The sequence below is a fragment of the Chrysemys picta genome, chromosome 9, assembly GCF_011386835.1.
Source record: "Chrysemys picta bellii isolate R12L10 chromosome 9, ASM1138683v2, whole genome shotgun sequence".
Lineage (NCBI taxonomy): Eukaryota > Metazoa > Chordata > Testudines > Emydidae > Chrysemys > Chrysemys picta.
This window is the reverse complement of record NC_088799.1, coordinates 64,103,684-64,114,670: the sequence shown is the minus strand read 5'-3', so window position 1 is coordinate 64,114,670 and position 10,987 is coordinate 64,103,684.

Below are 10,987 nucleotides of genomic sequence, written 5' to 3'. Positions count from 1 at the left end.
ATTTCATGAGCATTCGTGGCCCACTATACAATTTCCATACCCAGATGTGGCCCTTGGGCCAAAAAGTTTGCCCACCCTTGGTTTAAAGCATTTTAAACACGATTTACTATTTAGTGTAGACTGGGTTTAACATATTTAAAATAGTAGTGGGAAGCTGATGGTTGACCATGAAGACAGAGCACATTTTAAAATATGCTAAATCCTGTTTACACTAATATGTTGGCTAACACATTCTAAACCATGACCTGTTTTCCTAGTCTAGACATGCCCACTGAATAGTACTTACAACATCTGCAAGCCTCATACAGTTTTGTATGATGTGAGTGCTGAGACGTACGAGGATTGACATCGGCTGTTAACACTCCTCCCTCCCCCAGACATGGTGGTAGATACTGGAGGGTGGGCTTTCAGGGAAGAGGAGCGCTTGATTTTCATGCAGGCTATTAAAACCAGGCTTCTGCAACTGTGGGTTTTGTGGCCATGGAGGCTTCATCAGCAAACCCTGCAGCCTTCTCCTCCCAACTAGGTGGCCAGAGCGAGCATGAGCCCACAGGGGCTGAGCTCTGACACTACTCCAAAATCAACAGCTAGTTTATTGCAGCATTTCTCTGAGTGAGCAAAAATGAATTCACTAGAGAAGGACACAGATATGAATGGGAATTAGCATTTGTAAAAGGGAAGGAGAGTTGTTAATCTGAGAGGGAGGTCAACTCTAGTATGTGATGCCTAGATAATGGTGGTGAAAAACTGATTATTATTTAGGATTTATATCATGGTAGCACCTATTGGCTATCCAGGCCAGGGTCCCATTTGCCAGGCACTATGTAAAAGCTCCCCATTAGCTCTCTCAACATTACAGGAGTTCTCCTTCTCAGTCTTTCTGACTCTGATCATGTCTCCCAAGGGGAGACTCTCTTACAGCCCCTGACATTGGTCCTTCTTGATAGTTATTTCCCCTTGCTGAGGGTCAACGTGGTTTCATGATTTTCTTGCAGCACTAGCAAGGGTTGCTATAGCTCTGCAAGATGTGGTTTTCTGTGCTTCTCCTACATGCCCTGGTGACGCCTGTCTTTGCAAGACTAAGTTGTCTGCTCCTGGGGATGGAGAAACCAGTTCACTTTAAACCCAAAGCTGCATGAACCTCCACGCACATGCTAAACACAAACTTGTATAAAGCTGAGATCAGTGTGGATACTGGGTGCTGCATATGTCACCATCTCCATCTCCCAGCTCTCTCTGCCTGTCCTTCCCTCTCCCCATTCCTTACCTCCCACCAAGCTCTGCATGCCTGACTCCCATCCTTCCCACTACTGCTCCTTTGCTCTCTGTGACAAAAGCTCAGACAGTTCCACTGACCCACCAACAAACAGGCCCATGACTAAACCTGTGTGAATGACTCAACTTGAGTCACAAATGAGCTTGACCTCAGTCCTGAGCTCAGACTGCCTCCGCCAATCAGCACTGCTCTGTTCTAACTGTGGTAGCTTCTGTGATCTCTCCATAGAAGGCTTTTTTGCAAATGTTTACCTCTCTCTGGATATTTGTGTTCTGCACTGATCTGCTATGCAAGGCGCGTCCCGAGTTTGTCCTGGTCTTTAGGGATAGGTCCATGGGGTAAGCACATGGGAGAAATATCATGTTATTTCTACCATGTGATTTGAGCCATGTCCCTGAGTGGCTGAGCCTGTTTTGCATACATTGATTGCTCCAGTGCCCCAGATCACAGTAGTTTTGCAGTATGTCACAATGTCAGTCTTGGCCTCTGTAAACTTAATTTGTCCCTTATTTTATTGTTTTCAATTGCAGTCAGTTGTTCACAGCCCAAGGGAGGAGGATGGAGAAGAAACAGCTGCTGAACCATTTGTTGCTCCTTGTTGTTATATGATAAAGAAATATAAATAAATAAATAGATAATAGAGATATAAATATAAAAATAAATGTCTTTGTAATCAAGACTGATCCCCATAAACAAGTTTCTTAATTCAGTTGGGGGGGGGGGGTTGTTTGTTTTTATCTAGGTCCCAAACCATGAGGAATCTCACATGGAAAGTTCGTTACCAATGACGGTATCAACAATTTATGCAAGGATTGGAGAAGACGCTGGGCAGAGACAGTGCAGATCAGAGTCACAGACTGAATACGCCTCTATAAGCTTCTCTAGTTATGTGACCCCCGAGCATGCTCCCAATACTTCTGTTAGTCTTAAAGGTGCCACAGGACCCTCTGTTGCTCTTAACAGCAGCTGTAACCCCAACATGCACAGCTGGTTTTAGGCATGATCAGCACATGCAGTTACTCTGGGAGCCACACAGTTCAAGAACTCTACTGTAAATAACCAAATTATCCTATTTAATGGGAATGGTACATAATGGCAATATTGTTTAGATGGTTTTTCCAGACTTCCCAACTCTTCAGAAATGTGTATTTTACACATGTAAATGGATGATGGATTAAATCCAGTGTCTTTGTGAACTCAGGACTCATCTTCTTTTAGGTGCAGCTTGAGGCACTGAAACCTGTAGATTATCATTATTGACTCTTCGTACTGGGATAGAGCCTGGAGGCCCCAGTCAGGGATCAGGATACCATTGTGCCAAGCAATGTACAAACACAACATAAAGATGGTTCCTGCCTCAAAGCATATGGGACATCTTAAGCACTAATATGTGTTCCATTGACATGTACCCTCTGTGCCCCTGTTCCACCACCTTTCTGGGTGCCTCTGATATATAGTATGCAGAGCATTTGGAACCACCAAGTGGTATCCAGAATAAAAAACCTACTGTACCTTGTTCTAGGCTCTGCTGTTGTCTGTGTGCTCTGTGAAGATCCTGGAATGAGATGCTCTTTATTCATTCTAAAGTAATTTTGAAAACATGGAGTGAAGATCAAAGGAATTGGGTGAGTGGGGTGTGGAATTGCTAGTTATCTGGGGAAGGAAGGATCTTCCTTTTGCAACTGTTTAATTTTTTCATTTGGCAGGAAGCTCATGTCCATGGGCTCCCCTTAATTTGGGAGCATGGAAATGTAACAGAAAATCATAGATTATTTTTAAAGTAAGTTTCTTTCCCTTTCACTGTGAAGATACCCTTGATACATTAAACCGATATAACCTGATTGCTAGTGCTGATAGTTTGTTGTTTATTTTTCCTGGCACCACAGCCTCTCCATGGTTCATTCTCTAGCCAAAAAGACCTAGCTTTGGGGATCCATGAAAATTGTGGCAACAGAACCCTCCACTTCGGTTCAACCCACATGGAAATATTTTGGGTTGAAATTACCCAAAACATTTTGGTGAGAGTCAGTTCAAAATAAAACCGTGTTTCCCTGTTGTGGCTCATTGTGTTATGGGAGTCATAGTTCGGGTGCCCATTTTCTTCTATGGGCTGAGCTCCCTGGTCACACTACCTCTCCCATGAGACAACAGTCTTCCCAGTCACTGAATGCTGTGGTGCATCATGGGAATCAGATGGCTGCAGATATATTATGGAGATGTAGTCCAACCAGGGAGTCTGGCCCATCGAGGAGGACGGGGGCATTGGGCAGCCCCAATTACAACTCCAATGAAGCAATATGCTACAATAGGGGAACTGACTGAAACAAAGTATTTTCAATCAGTTAAGCAAAGCAAAATGAAATGTTTCAATTTGGGAATCTTGAAATATTTCGTTTCAATTGACAATACCAACACGGAAAATTTCAATGTTTCCAAATTGAAATTTTTCAGAGTTTTTCATTCTGCACAAACTTTCAATGTTTCAAGCTTGTTTTTGTCCCAAAGTGGCCCCAATCTTGAAATACTGGAATTTCCTGGGGTGCAGAAATTCTGATCTTTGCTCAGCTCAGATAAATTTATGGCTCTGGAAAGCTTAAGGAGAGTGCCCACCTGTATCCACAATGTATACAATTGTAAACAGGATTATTTCACACAGACAAATTCTCAGAAGTGTTCACTGATTTATTTATTTTTTGTCCCTCCATTTCTGAGATACCTGGTGCCTGATTTTCAGATATACTGAGGATCTGCAATGCCCACTGACCTTAATGTTCACAATGTACATGTCTGTGGATTGAGTCCTACGCTGGTAGCGGGATGGAGTAGATGATGTAGTGTGTCTTTTCTAGCTCTGTGACTATGAACTGATATATACTGATTAGAGACAGTCAAAAATGTTCCATCTGATCTTTTTCTGTCAACAGATGCTGATTCAACAAAAACATTTTACAGGATTGTATTGATTTTGCTGCAGGTTTCAATAGAAAATTAGTAAAACACTGTATTTCTATAAGGTCAAAAGGGCTAGTTTTAATAAGGCTGAAATGTTTCATTTAGACTTTATAAATTATAACATTATATAATATAATGTACATTTTTTACCTGTTTTTGACCCAAATGGTTTGCCAATTTGCAGGGTCTTGAGGGTTTTTCTGGTAGGAGGAGAAATTGATGATAAAGTCAGGTGTTTATTTGATGCAATCCTTTTTATTGCAAACAATGTACCAAGTCCTGTTTCCCTGAACACAGCAGGAATAAAACAATGGTGGGTGGTTTCTTTGCTCATGGTTCCAAGCCTCTTTCAGCCAGCACTCTGGCCATCTGATCTTTTTCTATCAACAGATGCTGATTCAACAAAACAAACATTTTGCAAGGATTGTATTGATTTTGCTGCAGGTTTCAACAGGAAATTAGTAAAACACTTCATTTCTATAACGTCAAAATCACTAATTTTAATAAGGCTGAAATGTTTCATTTAGACTTTATAAGTTATAACATTATATAATATAGCGTAAATTTTTTAGTCCTTTTTGACCCAAATGGTTCGCCAATTTACAAGGCCTTGAGGGTTGTTCTGGTTAGGAGGAGAAATTGATGATAAAGTCAGGTGTTTATTTGATGTAATCCTTTTTATTTACAAACAATGTACCAAGTCCTGTTTCCCTGAACACAGCAGGAATAAAACAATGGTGGGTGGTTTCTTTGCTCATGGTTCCAAGCCTCTTTCAGCCAGCACTCTGCCCAAAAGCTCTCTGAGGTATTCTCAGGGTCATGCTGCCAGGGTTTCTCTGGGGCTTTTTTGCTCCTTCTCAGAATGCTTCCAATTCCATTGTGTTTTTGTTCCTTCTCTCTCTCGCTCTCTCTCTTTGGCTATATCTACACTAGAGAGCTTACAGCGGCACTGCTCTACCTCTGCAGCTCTGCCACTGTAAGGTTTCCCATGTAGCCGCTCTCTGTAGATGGGAGAGAGCTTTCCCACCGCCATAATTAAACCACTCACAACAAGCGGTGGTGCTATGTCGGTGGGAGATGCTCTCCCACCAACATAGCACTGTCCATACCGACGCTTCTGTCGGTGAAGCTTCTGTCGGTGAAACCGGTGCTTCTGTCGGTCAGGGGTATCATTTTTTTCCATACCCCCAACCAACACAAGTGCTAGTGTAAACATAGCTCCTCTCTTTCTCTCACACACACACACAACTGCAATCAAATCAACCCCCCACCTCTGTGTTTACATTCAGCCCATAATGAAACCCTTCCGCTCAGATAGTTCAGATTCCTGAGTGGCCTCTGTTTTGGGTGGTGGCGCCTATTGTTTCCACTGTCTCTGAACAAAGGGGCCTTTCATATTTCCCTCAGGTAGCCTGAATGGCAGGCAGCTGCACCCATCAGCTTCAGCAAGATTTTTCCCAACCCCCAGTGTAATGATGCTGCAACATAAATACTGAAACATTTCCACTGTTACATTAACCTAAAAACCAAAACGAAATGGTTTTGACCATATCAAACCAAAACATTTTACCCCCATTGAAATGCAATGTTTCTTTAAGGCATTTAGATGTTTCCAAACTGAAATATTCTGGAATTATTGTTTCAGAGTAAACTTCAACTTTTTGTTCGAATTCAGAATGAAAGGAAATTTTGAAGTATTGGAATTTCCAACCAGTTCTGCTGATATGCAGGAACATGCTAGTTATAAAACAAGCATAATTCCCCAGGGTCACTACTGGCAATATATTATATTCTCTATGTTTTCTGGGGAATGGGCCTCAGTACATTACATTTAATGGCGTTAGTTTCAGACCTATCCATCTGAAAGGAAGAAAAAACCCTGGACTGGCCAAAGCTTCTGGATATTCGGTGGGTATGTTTACTCTGCAATTAACACCCCAGGCTGGCCCATGTAAGCTGAATCGGGTTTATAGGGCTTGGTCTAAGGGGCTGTTTAACTGTGGCATGGACATTCGGGCTCGGGCTGGAAACCAGGTTCTAGGACCCTATGAGGTGGGAGGCTCTCTGAGCTAGGGCTGCACTGAGCCTAAATGTTTACCTCACAATTAAACAGCCCCTAGACCTGACGAGCCATGGGTGTCTAATTGCAATATAGACATACCCACAGAATAACCAGAAGCTTTCAGATCGAAGCCAGTTTACTGTTGAACAGCCAGTTTTTCTAAGTGCTCCAACCAAAATCCACATGCTTACTCAGATTGCCTTTGAAATTGCAGTGATTCATGTGAATCCAGGCTGGGGTTAGTGGTCCGAATTTGAAGTCATTTAGCAAGAGATTCCTGATACACACCCCCAGAAAAAAAAAATCACATGATGGCAACATGCTATGATTCTTGTAATATTTTTGTGACAAAGAGTCCTGTGGCACCTTATAGACTAACAGACGTATTAGAGCATAAGCTTTCGTGGGTGAATACCCACTTCGTCAGACGCATGTGGTGGAAATTTCCAGAGGCAGGTATAAATATGCAGGCAAGAATCAGTCTGGAGATAACGAGGTTAGTTCAATCAGGGAGGAAGAGGCCCTCTTCTAGCAGCTGAGGTGTGAACACCAAGGGAGAAGAAACTGCTTTTGTAGTTGGCTAGCCATTCACAGTCTTTGTTTAATCCTGAGCTGATGGTGTCAAATTTGCAAATGAACTGAAGTTCAGCAGTTTCTCTTTGGAGTCTGGTCCTGAAGTTTTTTTGCTGCAGGATGGTTACCTTTAAATCTGCTATTGTGTGTCCAGGGAGGTCAAAGTGTTCTCCTACAGGTTTTTGTATATTGCCATTCCTAATATCTGATTTGTGTCCATTTATCCTTTTACGTAGGGATTGTCCAATTTAGCCAATGTACATAGCAGAGGGGCATTGCTGGCACATGATGGCGTATATTACAATGGTGGACGTGCAAGTGAATGAACCGGTGATGTTGTGGCTGATCTGGTTAGGTCCTGTGATGGTGTCGCTTTTGTAGATATGTGGGCAGAGTTGGCATCGAGGTTTGTTGCATGGATTGGTTCCTGAGTTAGAGTTACTATGATGCAGTGTGTGGTTGCTGGTGAGAATATGCTTAAGGTTGGAGGGCTGTCTGTGGGCGAGGACTGGCCTGCCTCCCAAGGCCTGTGAAAGCGAGGGATCGTTGTCCAGGATGGGTTGTAGATTACTGATGATGCGTTTGAGAGGTTTCAGCTGAGGACTGTAGGTGATGGCCTGTGGAATTCTGTTGATTTCTGACACAAGTCAGATATTAGGAATGGCAATATACAAAAACCTGTAGGAGAACACTTCAACCTCCCTGGACACACAATAGCAGATTTAAAGGTAGCCATCCTGCAGCAAAAAAACTTCAGGACCAGACTCCAAAGAGAAACTGCTGAACTTCAGTTCATTTGCAAATTTGACACCATCAGCTCAGGATTAAACAAAGACTGTGAATGGCTAGCCAACTATAAAAGCAGTTTCTCCTCCCTTGGTGTTCACACCTCAACTGCTAGAAGAGGGCCTCATCCTTCCTGATTGAACTAACCTTGTTATCTCTAGACTGATTTTTGCCTGCATATTTATACCTGCCTCTGGAAATTTCCACCACATGCGTCTGACAAAGTGGGTATTCACCCTCAAAAGCTTATGCTCCAATATGACTGTTAGTCTATAAGGTGCCACAGGACTCTTTGTCGCTTTTTACAGATCCAGACTAACATGGCTACCCCTCTGATACTTGTAATATTTTTGTGACACCTGTAGCATCAGCATATATTAATTTTCAAAATGCTCTAAAACCCAGATGCACCATGGGATTATCTTGAATACTGGTCTTCTTCTTGATGCAAATTTGAGTTTCTCAAATAGAGCCACCAGCACCCCAATCAGGAGCGACTTTTAATATTCCAATTGCTTTGAAACCCAGGGCCATAATGAGATTGTCTTGAAAATTGGTGTTCTACAACATGGTCTGGTGCAGATGTGTAAATCTGTTGAGATGTATGGGCCAGTTAACGCATTTTGCCTCTGCCCTCTTTTTAATAATGCCACAACTTGTCTCTGGCAGACATCATAGCACTTTATCCTTCCAAATATGGAGCACTGTGGGAGCACAGCACATGGGTACAGTGAGAGAGATGGTCAGACTGTGTCCTTATTAAGGCAAAAGTCACATTTAGGGCAGGCTTTGTGAACACCAGCTGTCTGCTCCTGGCCTATATTCAACCACTTCACTCACTCTATGCAAACCACCCCAGAAGTGCCAGATGTTAATCCCCTTTGAAGCAGAGCTAACCTTAACTCTGCATTAAGAAAGTTTTGGGGCAAAAACCCCCAAAACAAAGCAAAATTATTATCCAACCTAATATAAAACCATGCCATTAATAAATCATAGAATCATAGAATCATAGAATATCAGAGTTGGAAGGGACCTCAAGAGGTCATCTAGTCCAACCCCCTGCTCAAAGCAGGACCAATTCCCAGCTAAATCATCCCAGCCAGGGCTTTGTCAAGCCGGGCCTTAAAAACCTCCAAGGAAGGAGACTCCACCACCTCCCTAGGTAACGCATTCCAGTGTTTCACCACCCTCCTAGTGAAATAGTTTTTCCTGATATCCAACCTGGACCTCCCCCACCGCAACTTGAGACCATTGCTCCTTGTTCTGTCATCTGCCACCACTGAGAACAGCCGAGCTCCATCCTCTTTGGAACCCCCCTTCAGGTAGTTGAAGGCTGCTATCAAATCCCCCCTCATTCTTCTCTTCTGGAGACTAAACAATCCCAGTTCTCTCAGCCTCTCCTCATAAGTCATGTGCTCCAGACCCCTAATCATTTTTGTTGCCCTCCGCTGGACTCTTTCCAATTTTTCCACATCCTTCTTGTAGTGTGGGGCCCAAAACTGGACACAGTATTCCAGATGAGGCCTCACCAATGTCGAATAAAGGGGAACGATCACGTTCCTCGATCTGCTGGCAATGCCCCTACTTATACAGCCCAAAATGCCGTTAGCCTTCTTGGCAACAAGAGCACACTGTTGACTCATATCCAGCTTTTCATCCACTGTGACCCCTAGGTCCTTTTCAGCAGAACTGCTACCTAGCCATTCGGTCCCTAGTCTGTAGCAGTGCATGGGATTCTTCCGTCCTAAGTGCAGGACTCTGCACTTGTCCTTGTTGAACCTCATCAGGTTTTTTTCTGCCCAATCCTCTAATTTGTCTAGGTCCCTCTGTATCCGATCCCTACCCTCTAGTGTATCTACCACGCCTCCTAGTTTAGTGTCATCTGCAAACTTGCTGAGAGTGCAGTCCACACCATCCTCCAGATCATTAATAAAGATATTAAACAAAACCGGCCCCAGGACCGACCCTTGGGGCACTCCACTTGAAACCGGCTGCCAACTAGACATGGAGCCATTGATCACTACCCGTTGAGCCCGACGATCTAGCCAGCTTTCTATCCACCTTACAGTCCATTCATCCAGCCCATACTTCTTTAACTTGGTGGCAAGAATACTGTGGGAGACCGTATCAAAAGCTTTGCTAAAGTCAAGAAATAACACATCCACTGCTTTCCCCTCATCCACAGAGCCAGTTATCTCATCATAGAAGGCAATTAGGTTAGTCAGGCACGACTTCCCCTTCGTGAATCCATGCTGACTGTTCCTGATCACTTTCCTTTCCTCTAAATGTTTCATAATTGATTCCTTGAGGACCTGCTCCATAATTTTTCCAGGGACTGAGGTGAGGCTTACTGGCCTGTAGTTCCCCGGATCCTCCTTCTTCCCTTTTTTAAAGATGGGCACTACATTAGCCTTTTTCCAGTCATCTGGGACCTCCCCCGATCGCCATGAGTTTTCAAAAATAATGGCTAATGGCTCTGCAATCTCACCCGCCAACTCCTTTAGCACCCTCGGATGCAGCGCATCCGGCCCCATGGACTTGTGCACGTCCAGTTTTTCTAAATAGTCCCGAACCACTTCTTTCTCCACAGAGGGCTGGTCACCTTCTCCCCATGCTGTACTGCCCAGTGCAGCAATCTGGGAGCTGACCTTGTGCGTGAAGACAGAGGCAAAAAAATCATTGAGTACATTAGCTTTTTCCACATCCTCGGTCACTAGGTTGCCTCCCTCATTCAGTAAGGGGCCCACGCTTTCCTTGATTTTATTCTTGTTGCTAACATACCTGAAGAAACCCTTCTTGTTACTCTTAACATCTCTTGCTAACTGCAACTCCAAGTGTGATTTGGCCTTCCTGATTTCACTCCTGCACGCCTGAGCAATATTTTTATACTCCTCCCTGGTCATTTGTCCAATCTTCCACTTCTTATAAGCCTCTTTTTTGCGTTTAAGATCAGCAAGGATTTCACTGTTTAGCCAAGCTGGTCGCCTGCCATATTTACTATTCTTTCTACACATCGGGATGGTTTGTTCCTGCAACCTCAATAAGGATTCTTTAAAATACAGCCAGCTCTCCTGGACCCCTTTGCCCTTCATGTTATTCTCCCAGGGGATCCTGCCCATCTGTTCCCTGAGGGAGTCAAAGTCTGCTTTTCTGAAGTCCAGGGTCCATATTCTGCTGCTCTCCTTTCTTCCTTGTGTCAGGATCCTGAACTCGACCATCTCATGGTCACTGCCTCCCAGGTTCCCATCCACTTTTGCTTCCCCTACTAGTTCTTCCCTGTTTGTGAGCAGCAGGTCAAGAAAAGCTTTGCCCCTAGTTGGTTCCTCCAGCACTTGCAC